Source organism: Zingiber officinale, chromosome 9A, assembly GCF_018446385.1.
Source record: "Zingiber officinale cultivar Zhangliang chromosome 9A, Zo_v1.1, whole genome shotgun sequence".
Classification (NCBI taxonomy): Eukaryota; Viridiplantae; Streptophyta; class Magnoliopsida; order Zingiberales; family Zingiberaceae; genus Zingiber; species Zingiber officinale.
This window is the reverse complement of record NC_056002.1, coordinates 53,257,093-53,275,304: the sequence shown is the minus strand read 5'-3', so window position 1 is coordinate 53,275,304 and position 18,212 is coordinate 53,257,093. Positions and strand designations below refer to the sequence as shown.

The 18,212-nt window shown below is 36.0% G+C and overlaps 1 long non-coding RNA gene across 1 annotated transcript; it reads left to right on the top strand.

The window, feature by feature from the left end:
• The first annotated feature begins 15,699 nt into the window (after positions 1-15,699).
• LOC122021358 lies at positions 15,700-16,992 on the top strand. The gene is made up of 2 exons (XR_006122516.1): positions 15,700-15,830; positions 15,938-16,992. It is a non-coding gene; the product is annotated as an uncharacterized LOC122021358 (long non-coding RNA).
• Positions 16,993-18,212: the final 1,220 nt, after the last annotated feature.

The window sequence follows — 18,212 nt, the reverse complement described above, 5'->3', positions numbered from 1 at the left end:
ACCTATACCATTCCTGTTGGTTGCTACTCGGAAAACCTAAAGGTTCCACTGTACAAAAATTTTATACAAAGGTCTGAACCTTTTTCCTAGCTACCATGTGTTCTTTTAAATTAAATTTTGGATCGCCTGCGGAACTTAACACGTTTGATCCAAAACTTAATCTATTTGTTCTTTTAGGTTTTAACTTGGATCTCCTGCGGAACTTAACACGTTCGACCCAAGTCTCCTTAAGTTATTAATTCCATTAAATACTAATTTCCATAAAAGGTTCCCAGTACTGACGTGGCGAGGCACATGGCCTTCTTGGATATGGGAGCAACCACCACCGACTAGACAAAACCTTTAATAGAAAGCTAATATTTAATTTCCTAAAATAACTTTAGGTTAACCAAAGAGAACAATCAAATCACAAGGAAAAGAAAGAAAACAAAAGAACACAACATCGAAAAACATATTCGAAATACTAGATCATAAACCTCTTGTATTTGGTATTATTTCCATAAATAACTAGCATGATGCGGAAATAAAAATTACTAATTATACCTTGTAGAAAAACCTCTTGATCTTCTACCGTATTCCTCTTCTAACCTCGGACGTTGTGTGGGCAACGATCTACCAAGATGAGAAACCACCAACCACCTTCTTCTCCTCCAAGCAAGGTTCGGCCACAAAGGAAGAACTTTACCAAAGAAGAAAATCAAAATACTAACCAAGCTCCAAGAGATGCTAACTTTCTCTCCTTCTTCTTCTTCTTCTCCAAGTAGTATCCGGCCACCACAAGAACTCCAAGAGAGATGAAGTATTCGGCCACCACAAGAGGAAGAGAGGGAGAGGGTAATGGCTGGCCACAACACCAAGGAAAAAGGGAGAGAAAACAATAGAGGTTGTTTTTTTTTTTGAAGGCACCCTCACCCCTTCTTTTATATTCCTTGGCCTAGGCAAATTAGGAAATTTAATTACAATAAATTTTCCTTAATTTCCTTGACTTGATTTAATTGAGAGAAATAAAATAAAATTTCCCAAATCAATTTCAAGTGGCCGGCCACATCATTGGAAAACAAAAGAGGACAAGTTTTAATCAACAATTAAAACTTCCTAATTTGTTTCCGGAAATTTTAAAAAATAAAATTTCTCTTTAAAATCTCTTTATGGTTAATAAAAGGAAATATCTATAATTTTAATTTTATTAACATGTGAATAATTTTAAAGAGAAAATAAAACATCTCTCCAATCTACAAATAAGGAAAGAGATCTAATCTCTTTCTTTAATCTTTTGTAAATCTTTTACAAGAGAGATATTTTAATTCTAATTCTCTTTAAATTATATCTTCCACATTATAATAAAAATTAAAATTAAATTTCTTTTTTAATTTATTTTGGCCGGCCCTACTAGCTTGGGTTCAAGCTAGGGCCGACCACCCAATAATATACCTAGGCCGGCCCTAGCTTGGTTCCCAAGCTAGCTTGGCCGACCCCTTATTGGTGGGTATAGAAGGTGGGTATAGGTGGGTATAGAACTCTATAAATAAGAGGCTACGATAGGGACCGAGAGGAGGAATTGGTTTTGGTCTCCCGATAAAATTAAGCATCCCGTGTTCGCCCCGAACACACAACTTAATTTTATCAATGATAATTCATTCCACTAGAGAACTATCATTGAACTACCGCACCAATCCCAAATTACATTTTTGGGCTCCTTCTTATTATGAGTGTGTTAGTCTCCTGTGTTTAAGATATCGAATGTCCACTAATTAAGTGAGTTATTGACAACTCATTTAATTAATATCTAAGTCCAAGAGTAGTACCACTCAACCTTATTGTCATGTGGGACTAAGTCCACTGCAAGGTTTAACATGACAATCTTTATGAACTCCTCTTGAGGACATTATCAACCTAGTATCTCTAGGACACGCTTCCTTCTATAATCAACAACACACACTATAAGTAATACCATTTCCCAACTTATCGGGTTTATTGATTCAACGAACTAAATCTCACCCATTGATAAATTAAAGAAATAAATATCAAATATATGTGCTTGTTATTATATTAGGATTAAGAGCACACACTTCCATAATAACTGAGGTCTTTGTTCCTTTATAAAGTCAGTATAAAAGAAACGACCTCAAATGGTCCTACTCAATACACTCTGAGTGTACTAGTGTAATTATATAGTCAAGATAAACTAATACCTAATTACACTACGACCTTCTAATGGTTTGTTCCTTTTCCATTTTGGTCGTGAGCTACTGTTTATAATTTATAAGGTACTGATAACATCATCTTCTGTATGTGACACCACATACTATGTTATCTACAATATAAATTAAATGAACAACTACAAACAAATGTAGACAATTAGACCAAATGTGATTCTTTATTCATAATAAATGTTTACAAAGCTTAGGCTTTCAGTATACATTCCAACAATTCCAATATCGGAATGCACACCCAAAGCACTGTGTACATGAACCTATACCTGCCGGTATACTTAGCCACATCAAGGCTCCGACCCTCAAAAATATTATAATTACGAACTTGCCATACATTGTAGACCATAGCGGCCATGACTAGGTGTAACGTTTGTGTCAACTCATTAGTGCCCCAATACTACTTGATAAATACCCAAAACATCCTCCTATACATGCTTATATCCAGAATCATATGCAACCATGCTCGTATACATTTCCATAACTAGTGCATTAACGGGCATCAAAAGAACATATGCCCCTAGATCTCTAGTGTCATCCAGCAAAATGGGAAGGCTCTCTCCTCGTTCGCTAGGTACTCCAACCGATTTTTGGTACTTAACTTACAGTGTGTTAGATTTTAAGGGATGTTCTAAGGCAATCACCTTATGATTTTACTATTTATTTAATAAATATAAATTCACTATTTGATATATTTATTTAATAAATATAAATTCACTATTTGATTACATATTATATGTTTGAATAATCTTAAACTCATTTACTAAATATCCGTAATATAATTTATAAAATGAGAGAATTTATAATTGGATCACAACTTATGATTATCTCTACATGTGCAATTATGAGCATATTGAAATTTTCTGTTGGAATGTATACTAAAAGCCTAGCTTTTTGTATAAACATTTATTTAGAAATAAGAATCACATTGGTCAAATGTCTACATTTATATTAAGTGTAGTTGTCCATTTAACTTATATTGTAGATAACATGGTGTGAGGAGACACACAGAAGATCATGTTATCAGATCCTTATAAATTATAAATAGTAGCTCACAACCAAGATAGAATGGACAAACCATTGGAGTGGTTATAGTGTAATTTGATATTAGTTTATCTAGACTATAAAATTACACTAGTACACTATGAGTGTATTGAGCAGAACCATTTGAGGTAGTTTCTTTTTATATTGACTATATAAAAGAACAAAACCTCTGTTATTATGGAAGTGCGTGCTCTTAATCATGATATAATAACAAGCACATATATTTAATATTTATTTCTTTAATTTATCAAAGGGTGCGATTTAGCTCGTTAAATCAATAGGCCCGATAAGTTGAGAAATGATATTATTTATATGGTGTGTTATTGATTATAGAATGAAACTGTGTCCTAGTAATCTAGGTTGATGATGCCCCCTTGAGGAGCTCATAAGGGTTGTCATGTAAACCCTGCAGGTGGACCTAGTCCGGCATGATAATGAAGTTGAGTAGTACTACTCTTAGAGCTAGATATTAATTAAGTGAGTTGTCAGTAGCTCATTTAATTAGTGGACATTTAATATCTTAAACACGGGAGATTAATGCACTCATAATAAGAAGGAGCCCATAATGTAATTTGGGATTGGTGCGGTAGTTCAATAATAACTCTTTAGTGGTATGAGTTATTATTGATGAACTTGAGTTGGGTGTTCGGGGCGAACACAGGAAGCTCAAGCTCATCGGGAGACCAAAACCAATTTCTCCTCCAGTCCCTGTTGTAGCCTCTATAAAACCTTGTATCCACTAAGTCCACTTCTTATCCAAGTAATGAGCTGGACGCAACCTTGCTTGGAGTAAGGGGGCCGGTCAAGTATAGGCTTGGAGCCCAAGTAGTGGCCGGCCAAATCATGCTTGGTGTCGAAGCATGGGGCCGACCACATAGGATTAAAGGAGATTTTAATTTTTGTTAAAATTTTTCCTTTTATAGTCATTCATGAAAGAGATTTAAAAGAGAAATTTTATTTTTAAAATTTCCTTTTATAGTCATCCTCATGGTTTTAAAAAGAGAGTTTTAGATTTTAAAATCTTTCCTTTTATAGCTATCTACAAAAGATTAAAAAGAGATTTTAATTTTATTAAAATATTTCCTTATTTGTAGTTGTTTATAATGTTTAAAAGAAAGATTTTAATTTTTGATAAAACTTTCTTTTTATGTAACCATGATTTAAAAAGAGAAGTTTTAATTAATCTTTTCTTTTTTTGTAGTTGTCTACAAATTTTAAAAGAGAGAGATTAATTTTTAAAGCTTTCCTTTATTGCCATGTACAATAGGAAATTTAAAAGAGATTTTAATTGTTATTAAAATTTTCTCTTTGAAAGGGAGGCAACAAATAAGAAAGTTTTAATTATGTTTAAAACTTTCCCTTTTGTAAACATCATGGTTTAAAAGGAAGCTTTAATTTTTGTTGTAAAATTTTTTCCTTTTTAGTATACCATGATGTGGCCGGCCATAAGAAGATTAAAGGAAGTTTTAATTAATTTTTTTTTTTACCAAGACCAAGGATTATAAAAGAGGGGGGAGAGGGTGCCACATGGACATACAACCTATTCTTATTCCCTCTCTATTTCCTTGGTGGCCGGCCATGCTCCCTTCCTTTCTTCTTTCTTGTAGCCGGCGGCACCACCTTCATCTTATCACCTCTTTTGCTTCCTTAGGGCCGGTGACATCAAGGGTTGCTATATCCTTGTGGCCGGTTGTTGGAGAGGAAGAAGAAGAAGAGGAGACGCACTTGGTGGCCGGTTGCTTGAAGGAGAAGAAGAAGAAGGAAATTTCCTATTTTGGCATCCCTTGATGACTCAAGAGTCTTGGAGAAGAAGAAGTGGTCTCGGTGGAATTCATCTTGGTAGATCGTCGCCCACACGACGTCCAAGAGGAAGTGAGGAATACAACAGAAGATCAAGAGGTCTTTAGCTACAAAGAAAGGTATAACTAGTTGTCTTATTCCGCATCATACTAGTTTTCTTTGTATGGATTTTGAAATACCAAACACAAGAGGCTATCAGTTTTAGACAATCGATTTTATGTTTCAATTTTGTGTTTCTTTTGTCTTTCGATCTTGTGATTCGATTGTTCTTAGTGGTTAAACCTAGGGTTACTATAAGGAGATTAAATATTGAATTTCGTTGAAAGACTTTGTCTAGGAAGTGGTGGATGATCTCATACCCAAGAAGGCCTAGTGCCTCACCATGTTTAACCTGGAAGCCGATCTTTGAAATAAATATTTAATCAACTTTGTAACATGGGTGGATTTGAATTAATAATGTTAAGCATCATTTGTGATCCAAGTCTAAACCTTTAAGAACAGATAAGTTGAACTTGGCATCAATAATGTTAAGATCTGTTTGCGATTCTAAGTTTAATTTCTAAAGAACACAATAGGTTGTTAGGAAAGGTTTGACACTTGTACAAAATTTTTGTATAGTGGAACTAGTACGATATTCCGAGTAGCAACCAACATTTTCTTAGTCATAGAATTGGTGCATTAAGACATCATCAATTCTGTAAGACTAGCACTGGTTATACTCCTTGATTCGACCAAATAGTTATTCTCACTAGCTGAAGACATTGGGATGTCGAGAGTTAAACATGGATGCTAGTTATGGTAACTAGTTCATTGGAATGCCTTACTGTAAGACTTCATATGGTTCTCTACATATATGGATATGTCTGTGAAGTTCTTACTTAACTTGAGTGCAAGTTTCCTTTGACTTGAGGTATACAAGTTATCTTGGTCATGAAGACTTATACTTTGACATCTTAAGCAAACATCTTTTGGAGGTGAGGGCCCGAGATGATTGGGTATAAGTTGAAATGCTCGAAGGTGTTTAAATAGCCCATTGAGGATTGACCGCTCCTTGCAAGGAGACGTATATCATATGGTCACTCATTAGGATTATTACTCAAAGTCTTTGGACAAAGCATCACATGTTAGATGAGATATGTTAATTAAATTTGAAAATTGATTTCCTAATTTGATTAGATAAATCTTGATTTATTAAAATCATATTTATAACATATTTTTATTTCTAAAATAGAATTATAATATATTTAAATTTATGTCATGTTCATGTCATATTGTATGTCATGTAGATGCATCAATTATGACATGATTAGATTTTATCATGTGTGCGATGTGATTAGATCTTACTATATGTGTGATGTGTCATGCTATATCATACGTGCAATGTATCATGTCATCATCTATGTCATGCGTACGATGCGGCATGTCATCATCTATTTCATGCGTGCGATGTGTCATGCCATCATTTATGTCATGCGTATAAAGAATATTTGCATGATGTAGATGAGACCAAATCCCTTACACAATATTAAAATCTACACCTTTTGTTAATATGGTAAGAACTAGAGTTTAAGTTCTTATTTGAGTTGTTGGCTAAAGTTAAGCTCAACTTGAAATTAAATATGTTCAAACTATGGAGATGGAATCTCATGATTAACGAGTTGGTTTTAAACTTGAAGCGTTGATTTATCGTGCCAAAGCCATGATTAATATGGATAGAGGTGAAGTTGGATGATATGCATTTGATATATACTTGTTAATGTGTTAACAACCTGATGTTTATGTGAAAATCAATTAGTTACTAGCATAATGTGATAGTTGCATATAAGCGATATGCAATCGATAAATTTGCTACCTACCGCTATAGCTAAGAATGACTTATTGGCCAAAGTCAAGGTTGTTCTTATCTATGGTAGATATCAACCCATTTAGAGAAAACTGACCATCTCCTAAATTCAAAATAAGGATATTTGAATTTGATAAATAAATGAGCTTTTATTACATGTAAATTGTGATGTTAATAGACTCCTCCAAGAAAGGTTCTAAGAGGAAGCCAAAACATCAGGCTAAGGGGAAGAGTAAAAATGCCAAGACAGTAGAACCAGCACAAAAGGACACATGACATCATTGTAGTAAGATCGAACATTGACGAAGAAACTGTAAGATTTATCCTAAGTCCATGGAGAAGAATAAGGCATCGATGCCCCACCTCTTCAGATATTTTCATTATTGATTATCATGCTATTTCCTCAGACACTTGGATATTAAATATTGGGTGTGACTCATATATATATAATGACATATAGGGGCTAAGGAATAGTAGAAGATTCGTCAAAGGAAAATCAAGTCTGCGAGTTGGGAATGAAGCAAAGATTGTTGCAGTCGCCATCGGAACATACTTGTTAAAATTTTCTAGTGGACTTGTCTTAGAACTGGATAATTGTTATTTTGTTTTTGCATTAATAAAGACCATTGTTTCTATTTCTTACTTAAATAGAAAAGGTTTCCATTTCTTGCTTAAATAGAAAAGGTTTCCATTTGACTTTTAGTAACAATTATTGTTATATAACTTTGAATAACGTTCTTTATGGTACTAGAACTTTATGCAATGACATCTACGCGTTAGATATATCTGGTGATGTATTTAATATCAAAATGAGCAATAAACGCGCTCGAATAGATAATCAATTAACCTCTTACTCGTGGCATTGCCACCTTGGCCATATAAGTAAGAAATGCATGTCTAAATTGTAAAAGCTTGAAGTTCTCGAATCATTTGTATTAAATACATTTGATACATGTGATTCATATTTAAAAGATAAGATGATAAAGTTACCTTTTCCTGGAAAGCGTGAACGAGTTGATAAGTTACTTGGGCCCAAACATACCGATGTATGTGGACCAATGTCAACTTACACACTAGGAGGTTATAGCTACTTCATTACTTTCATTGATGATCACTCTTGTTATGAGTATGTGTATCTAATGAAACATAAGTCTGAAGTCTTTGAAAAGTTTAGATAATTCAGAAATAAAGTAGAGAAATAACTTGGTAAAAGTATTAAGATATTTTGATCCGATCGAGGTGGTGAGTATTTAAGCCAAGAGTTTTAAAGAGACAATGGTATATTGTTTCAATAGACTCTGCCTTATACCCCACAACATAATGGTGTATAAGAAAGACATAACCGAACCCTATTGGACATGGTTAGGTCAATGATGGATCATGTAAATCTTCCCAAAACCTTTTGGGATTATGCACTTATGACAGTTATTTACTTGCTAAACAGAGCTCCGACAAAGGCAATCTTAACTACTCCATATGAGGTATGGACTAGTAAGAACCCTCTCATATCTTATTTAAAGATATATGGATGTCCTGCTTATGTGAAGAGGACTCTATCAAACATGTTGGATGCTAAGTTTGATAAGTGTTTATTTATTAGATACCCTAAGGAAACTAAGCGTTACTAATTCTATTACCCCTTGAAACAAAAGGAGTTTGTTTCAAAGCATGATGCATTCATAGAGAAAGAGTTTCTCTTACAAGAAGCAAGTGGTAGTATAGTTGAACTTAATGAAGTTCAAGAGACTCCAATAGACACTAATGAGATGTCTAGTCAAGAACCATAACTGATTATAACACAACATTCTCGTAGATTATGTATGACACATAATATTTTTGAGAGATATAGATCTCTTGTAAGAGAATTGAATGACGTATTACTCATTGAGGACAATGAACCTACTGATTACGAAGAAGCTCTGAATAGTTCAGAAAAGGACAAGTGACTTACAACCATGAATTCGGAAATGGATTCCATGTACGAAAACTAAGTTTGAAATTTAGTGTACTCACTAGAAGGCATTATGCCTATAGGGTGTAAGTGGGTTTTCTAGAATAAAATTGGCATGGATGGTAATGTAATGCCTACAAGACAAGGTTGGTAGTGAAAGGCTATCATCAAAGGAAAGACATTGACTATGATAAAACCTTCTCACTTGTAGCCATACTTAAATCCATTCGGATATTCCTGGCCATATCAGCTCATCATGATTATGAGATATGACAAACAGATGTGAAAATGACTTCCCTTAATAGAAACCTGCTCGAGAACGTGTTTATGATACAATCGAAGGTTTTACATTTGTTAACAAGAATAAAGTATGCAAGCTTCAATGGTTCATTTATAGACAAGCATCCAGGAGTTGAAATATCCGTTTTGGTTAGGTGATTAAAGAATTTGATTTCTCACAAAATCCAGACAAACTTTGTGTGTATCAAAAGGTTAGTGGGAGTGTGGTCATATTCCTAATATTATATATTGATGATATATTATTTATAGGAAATGATGTGCTAGTTTTACTGTCAGTTAAAATTTGGTTGTCCACTATATTCTCCATGAAAGATATGGGAGAAGCAACTTACATCCTAGGGATGAAGATTTATAGAGATAGACCAAAATGGTTGTTTGATTTATCACAGTCGACATATATAGATAGAGTGCTAAAATGGTTTAGTATGTCTGAATCTAAAAAAGGTTTCATACCTATGAGTCATAGAATTCACTTTTTGAAGTCTATATACCCACACACAAAAGATGAGAGGATTTGCATAGATAATATACCTTATACATCCGCAATAGGATCTATCATATGTGCTATATTATGTACAAGACCCGATGTATCATATGCTTTGAGTGTTTTGAGCATATACTAGTCAAATCTAGGAATGGATCATTAGGTGGCTATCAAGACAATCCTTAAGTACTTGAGAAGAACTAAGGACATGTTCTTGGTATATGGAGATGGTGATATGATCATATGTAGGTATATGGATGCTAGTTTTCAGACGGACAAGGATAACTCCAAGTCACAGTCTGGATTCATATTCATATTAAATAGAGATGAAATTAGTTGGAAGAGTTCCAAGCAATACACTGTTGTAGATTCTACCTGTGAGGCGGAATATATTGTGTTGGATTGAAAGTGCTAGAGGGGGGGGGGGGGGGGCGGTGAATAGCGCTCGTGACTTTCACTTTTGTTTCGGAAGAATCAGAAATAAAACATGCAGCGGAAAAGTAAATAACAAACACACGAACACCAAGATTTACTTGGTTCGGAGCCTGGGGCGACTCTTACTCTAAGGCCCACACTCGTTGAGCGTTTATTTTGGGCAATCACTATAAGCACGGGAATATTACATTTTGAAATACAATTAGAGCAGTAATTAAGTTTATACCAACAATAGAAATAATAAGTTTGAAGCTCCTGGTTGTCGGAGTCTTGCTACAGCTTTTCTGGATTGTCTTTTGAGCAACAAAGAGAAGACAGATTGTGATTTCGTTGTTGTTCCAAGCTGCTGCTCAAGACTACCTTTTATAGCCTGTGGAGGGCGCCCTCAATAGCATGGAGGGCGCCCTCATCCACACCGAATCTGCAGTGAGGATGAGCTTCAACCCGGTCATAGCCTAGCCACCTGAGGGTGTCCTCAACCTCCATGAGGGCACCCTCGCGCCAGGTCCAGGGTGCCTTCAAGCTCCATGAGGGCACCCTCACGCCAGTGTCTAGGGTGCCCTCAAGCTCCATGAGGGCACCCTCACGCCTTACTGCGAGGTTGCTTCTCTAGGTTACTTGAGGAAAACACTCCAATTCATTTCCTGCAAAATGCGTTAGTACAATATACCCTGCAGAACAAAGTTAGAACATAATAAGACATAGAATTTGATAGTCATCGGACTGTTCGGTTCTGACTTTGAATTCCTGACCAAAAACCCTAGGTCGAATCGACGCCTACTATTCCCTCACTGGGGAACGTATCCTCACTTACTCCACTCAGGAAAGTTTACCTATTGCCAGTTGATCCTCCAGACCAACTAGACTTTTGGTCAGTGCCCGAGGCTCCAGAACTTTCCACTGGACGTTCGCTCCACGACCCACCCAGTCTTTCACATGGTTCGTGATACCAGGATTTTCCACCTAGAGTCCTCGACTCTAGGACTTTTGCCTGAAGCCCTCAACCCGCCAAGACTTCTTGCCTAGGGTTACCTCCCCCTAGGACCTAGGGTTACCACCCCCTAGGGGTTTCCACCTGCCTAACCGCAGCTAGGACTTTTGCCTAAGTACATTTAGGACTTTCCTGCAATCTCATCAAACTTGTTAGATAACAAGACAACCTAACTTTGAACCCTTTGACATAATCAAAACATAGGTTCGATTGTCGGATGCTTCCCGCACCAACATATTGCAGCTTTGGAAGCAGCAAAAGAAGCAGTTTAGATCAAGAAGCTCATTACCAAACTTGGTGTGGTTTCATCCACTATTAAAGCATTGCCTATTTACTGCAACAACACTAGAGCCATTGCATAAGAAAAGGAACCTAAGTCTCATCAGCGATCCAAACATGTACTTCGTAGCTATCATCTGATTAGGGAGATTATTAGTAAGAAAGAAATATAACTCGAAAAAATTTCCACTGAAAGGAACCTAGCAGATCCTTTGACAAAGGCTCTACCATAAAATAAGTTTGAGAGTCACATCCATGCTTATGGTTTAGTTTATCATAAAGATGTTCTCTACATCTTAGCCTTGTTTTTTATGATCTTGTCTGTGTGATTGTATCTTGCATGAGTGTGGAGTGTGTGATGTAATAAATTAGTTTATTTATCATTATGTATTCCACTATGCATGTTTATGAAATATATTTTTAGCACACACCGCATTGGGCATATCATAGCATAGACCCACCCTCGGGCCAGGTTTGACCAAATGCAGCTCGGGCCCTTAACTGAGTCAACGGGCCAGTTGCTCGTTAACCCGGTTCACCGAGCTGAATCAGAACCGGTCTGGTAGGATGTCAGGCCAATTCATGTTCCATAAGTCAAAAACTAGCGGACCGCTGGTTAACCACCGGTTCGGCCCACCAATTCACCCAATTTATTTTCTACCAGTGGTTCCTAATCGTTGAAACCGCCGGTTAACCGCTGGTTCGTAGGCATTGAGGGAGGGGTGGGGATTTTTTTTGAGTATTTTTTTTAATGGTTAAAATCATTTGACCATTTTTTTATCAATGACTATGATTTAGTGTTCGTTACTATCCAAACTCTATAAATAGAGAGTTCATTTCATCATTTTTACACACATCTTCTCTACTCTTAATCTCAATTTTGTATTCTCTATACATTTTCACATTCATTTCTACGCACTTTCATTTCTAATTTTTAATTACTATGAAAGGAGATCGTGGAGGTGCATCATCTCGAGCTTGAAAGGGAAAGGAAATAGTGAATCCTCCTGAGGAACATTCAATCCATCGATGATGAGATTGAGCCCCTTTTGAATCCGACACTTGAAACACAAGGAAGTATCGATGTAATTACTTTTAAGGTTCGGGAAATTCCTCTTCTAAAGTCTTCTATTTTCACTAAATATTTTGAGAAGGTCATTCTTCCATCGGGAGAATTGCATGCAAAATGTAAGTACTGCAATGCTTCTTACAAATTCTAAGCCGACGATGACTATGAGTCATTGAAATGACATGTAGAAATGAAGCACCTAATGGAATATAGACTCGACCGTTCTTAAGCACAATTATCTAGATTTTTTTTTCAATTAGCTGTAGTACTGATTTTGGTTTATTTTTTTATTCAGATAATAAATTAAAAGAATCATTTGCTAAATTTGTTTCTATAGAATATCTTTCTTTTAGTTTTGGATCTAAATGGACATATGAAGATTTTTGTAAAGAATCTCTTAATTCATGTGCTAAACATGTTACTAGAACTATACTTACTCGTACAATTAAAAAATTAATAAAATAAGAAAAATAGAATTTAATTGATGAATTTACTAAATTAGATAATAAAGTTTTTTTATGTTCCGATATTTGGAATGATCATTAGTAAACACATTCGTATATGGGTGTGACTTGCCATTAGATCAATAGCTCTTGGAATCTCCAAAAAAAATTGTTAGCTTATTGAGCTTTTGATGAATTATATAATGGTTATAACATCGCACAATTATTATATTTAATTTTAGAAGAATATGTATTAACTTATAAAATATTTTCAATATCATTAGATAATATTTGTTCCAATACCGCTTATATAGATAATCTAAAATTTATTTGTCAACCTATTATTGGTGGTTTATTTTTTCATATTCATCGTGTATGCTATATTTTAAATTTGTATGTTCAAGATGGATTAAAATTTTTAGAAAACTATATTAAACTAATTATAATTGCAATTTCTTATTAATGGTCTCATTCATCTATAATGAAACAATGGGGTAGACTTTATAAAACTAATATATTGCTACCTAAAATATTTTCACATGATGTACCAACATGTTGGAATTCAACATACCAATTATTGCAAGATTCATTTCAATATAAAGAATTATTATGCTCATTTTTTGCACAAAATACTAACACTAATATATATTTATTTTTACAATAATAGAGTATTTGTAGTAGTATTTGTGAAATTTTAAAAGTATTTAATGATGCAATCAAATAACTTTTCGATGTTTATTATCCACTGCTCAATTAAATTTTGAAAATTTATCTAATATATTATTAGTTTTAAATGAACATATTAATAATGAATCATTATCTTTTTGTATATTGGCTATGAAAACTAAATGGGAAAAATATTTTTATTTTATTCCTGAAATTTATTTAATTACATTTGCTTTAGATCCAAGATTTAAATTAGAAGTTTTACAAGAAATGTTAACTTTATATTATGGACCTTTAATTCTAATTAAAGATTTTTTTCTCTTGATCCAGTTAATATTATATATAATGTTAGAATTTATTTTTGAAATACAACAAACTACTAGACTTACAAAAGTGAAACTTTTATTGAAAGAACGACTGAAACGTCCATGAGGATCCTCAAGTTCCACATAGGAACTTGAGAATTATTTTACGACTTCTTTTGACTTTAATGAAGCAGATAGCAAAAATTTTGATATATTAAAATGGTGGTCACAGAAGGCTCAAAGTTTTCCCATCCTTTTCGTGATTACCAAAGAAATTTTAGCTTAACCAATCTCAACTATTGCTATGAAGTAGATAATTAGTGCTGACAACAACATATTAGATAAATGGCGATCAACTTTGTCTCCAACTTATTAGAAGCCCAAGCATTACTGAACGATTGAACTAGAGCTGAGAAAAAAAAATCCAAAGAATGCAACTTTCAGATGATGAAGTTGAAAATTTTGATATTGAAGGAACGAATACAACATAAACGGGAAATAGAAGTGAGTGATAACGCCGCTTTTAAATGTAAAAGGGTAAAAATATATAAGAATTACATGATCTTTGATTCCCCTATACCTTAAAGGGATACGTAGGAAGCTTAAATGAATGCAAGCCTTTTTTTAAAATAAATTTTAAATTTTAAAAATTTTAATATAATAATCTTGAATCGTGATAAACCTTGAACCGAACAGTAAATCGACAGTTCTGAACCGTGAACTGTAACAATCTTGGGTGGTTAAGATTAAGGGTCGACCTGCTAGGAACCGTCGAACCATCGATTTCAAACCGTCGAACCATCGGTTCCGAACCATCAAACCGTTAGTTCCAAACCATGCTCAGCTCTATCCTAACACAGTGCGCTAGTAACCATAGCATGAATGAGTGACTAGGGTGTGCATGTTTCCTCCATACTGTCCCTGCCCATTGTTTACGGGCTCCAGCATCTCAGAAGAAATTATATGACACACTAATGTCTTTGCAATGCTGACCATAAAAAGAAAACCATTCTGTCAGTTTCTACTATGCTAGCTACACAAACCCTAGTGAGGTTATACATTCTGACATACCCTTGCAAGTATGTGTGATGTACCCATCTGATCCACACTCATTCTTCTTATCTTGTATTCTCCACAACACTTTAGCTAAGAGCGCACATCCCCTGTCCGCCTTCCTCTTTAGGCTTACACATCTCCAACCAAGCAATTGGCAAAGACTGTATATCCGATATATGACCCCACTAGGCAATGATAGTATTGACATCCAGTAGTATTCAATTCCTTGCAAGATTGACTTGATCAACTGGGCTTTACCCACAAAAGTCAGAGTATTTTTTTTGCCAAGCATTGATCTTCTTTGCTAAAGCATCAATCAAGGAGGTATAGTTAACTATCTTCAACTCTTTTGATGCCAATGATATCCTCAAGTATCTGAAAGGAATTTCTCTAAGATAGAACTTTATAATGTTGAGTAAGGTCTGTCTAGTGGCTGCATCTATCCCAGTCATTAAAATATTTGATTTGGCCAGATTTTCTTGATTGATTTAAGGCCAGGATAATGGGATCATAGAATAGTACATAATCCTATCAAAAACTTTTAAATTTAATTTAGTATTTAATTGGATAATCAAATTGATCAATATAGACTAAATCAATTCAATATTTGATTAAAATTAATAATAATAATATTCATGATATTAATGACAATAATAAATTGAAATTACATTTGATCTTGCCTGAGAACGATGGTGAACAAGCTACTGATGAGTTGGCATAGAAGCTAACTTGATTGTCAATCACCTAGCGACAATGAGGATCAACGTGAGGAGATCCATTGGAACTTGGACAAAAAAAGACAAACGAAAGAGAGGGTTAGAATGATGGACATGGGGTTCCCTGACCAACCACTTCGATGCTCAAATCAATTTTTGAAGGAGGTGGAGGTTCTGGAACGAAGAGAAGAGGTTTAGGGTTTGTGATGCATGTCTTCGCATACTTATGCCTGTAGGGGTGAGTACCTTTTATAGAGCGATAGTTAATTCCTATGTTATACATGTGTGTTTGAACAATTTCTAGAGGTTCTAATCCGTGTGATTAGTATTTATTTTTTGAAATAGTGCAAAATTTCTAGATCCATGCCAGCTCCCCTTGGTCCCAACAATAGCTGTCATGCGAGCAAAGGCATCCCTAACACAGGTGGATCTCACCCTTCTGAAGTAATTGAGAGAGGATCTGGCCATAGAGTTGATAGAAATCGACCAACTGAGGAAAATCATAGCTAAAGGGAAGTCAAACAGTGTTCGGGCAAAGTACAACTTGGACTGGTTGAAAAGGAAGATTGATTCCCTCGAGGTCCAGATTAAGGGACTGGAGTTGGGAAAGAAAAAGCACTGGAAGGAGATAAAGAGGCTGAAAGCTGTCTTGGAGGCCTAAGAGCTAGACGATGCCAGGGATTGCTAAAGCAAAGACAGAAACCACTAAGGCTGAACTAGATGCCAGCCAGAAAGAACTCAGGATTTTGGAGGTGGAACTAGGAGCCACTTGAAACGAGGTCGAGTCTAGAAAGCCTTGGCAGAGGCCTGACTGCACGAGTTAGAGCTCGTTCATGCTGAAGTGGAGACGACCAAAGCTAAAGTTAAGAGCAAGCTTCAGGCAGCGTTGGAAATTGCTCATAAGGATGCGAAATATGCCAAAGCCCTAGCGAAGACCTGACTGCATGAATTAGAATTCATCCGTGTTGAGATAGGGGCAGCCAAAGCTAAAGTTGAGGCCCTCAGAGCTTCTAATGATGAACTACAGGCAGTGCTCGGAGCCCAAAGAAACTAGCTAGAAAGTAAAATGGCCGAGCTCCAAAAATATCATGCTAGGGAGGGCGAGCGTTGGGCCACAAAAAAGAAGAAATTCCTGCGCTCAGAGGAATTTTTTTTTATTTAATCGACACACATCTCGTCTAAATGTTGCAATATCAATATGGAATGGATGGTGAAATCAAGTAGCTGCTGAAGAATGTGAACTTGCCTGCCGACAAGCCTTCGCCAACTATTAGCTTGACAAAGATCACTAATAGCATTCCGAGAAGATGTAGCAGACTTAACTTGTTATTTTCCCTATCTCCTGGATAGTTTTAACTGTTGTAATCAATGTCCTCATGAACTGAAAAAATCTTGAGTCTCATGGATTTGCTTTGAATATCATACTAACTTGGTGTCCTCGTGAAAGTTGATATTTACCCCAACTATGCTCGAGTCGGAGAAGTTGCCCGAGTCGGAGAAGTTTTGAACCTCAAAAAGAGCTCGACCATGGAGGGGAAGTTGATATCACGGTCACGGTCGAGACCCTGACTATGCTTAGTTAGAGGAGTTTGAGCCCAAAGGATAGCGATATGGTACGTAATCCCTTGTGTGAAGAGGACGTTGCTGCTGTTGTAAGAGAGCACTAACACGGTAATATATTTGCACCAAAATAGCAATCATGCAATAAACAGGTAAATAAAAGAGTATGATTCAAAAATTATTATGTTCCGGTTGAAGCGTCGACGTGCTGACTATCTTTAGAGAATTTATTGCCGCCCACGGTGCAGAGGCTCTCTGGTAAAATTCTCCCAAGATCCGACAACCACTCGCGTCGTCCGTAGGTGCACTCCAAGACGAACGTCGCACTCGGACTCAACCTCAGATCGCGGAACCAAGCCTCAGGACAGCGTACACACACACAGAGAGGGAAGAAGGAGAAGCAGGCAGACTGCTCGAGAGCTACCGAACGAGGAACAGAGGCACAGCATTTATTCACTTCGAAGCAGTAAGCACTGCTTCGCCAGCGAACAAAAGCGTCCAAACCGTGCGTCGCTCACGCGCTCGGGACAGAACCAAACCAAAACAAAGACTGGCAAAAACAAACCAAGCCGCATGCAAGCGTGAGACCCACGAGCTGGGGATTTGCACCCCCTCTGCGCGCAATGATCGCATGCGTCGCGCCCGGTTTATGGATTTCTGGCTCGAACCCCCCGAAACCACCTGATTTGGGCTCGACCCGCGCATGAGTGTAGGTCTCCCTTAACTTTACTAAGCAAGGATGGAAGGGCTCTATATATAAGGTCTTCCAACCTTCTTAGCTTAGCAATGTGGGACTAAATGCATACACATATGCATTACTAGAACAACAACAACAAAAAACAAAGAATAGTTTGAATTAAAAACACGGAACTCAACAATCCCCCACTAATTCAAATTATTTTGGTCAAAAACAAAGACTTGTCCTGAGGTTTGGTTGCAATGAGCTTTTAGTGAAAATACCTTCCGGTTTAAATTTTCACCTAAGTACACCAATCTTATTCACATAGGTTTGAAGAGAACTCAGTCTTGAACTTAAACCTTTTATATGTGAAAATCAATT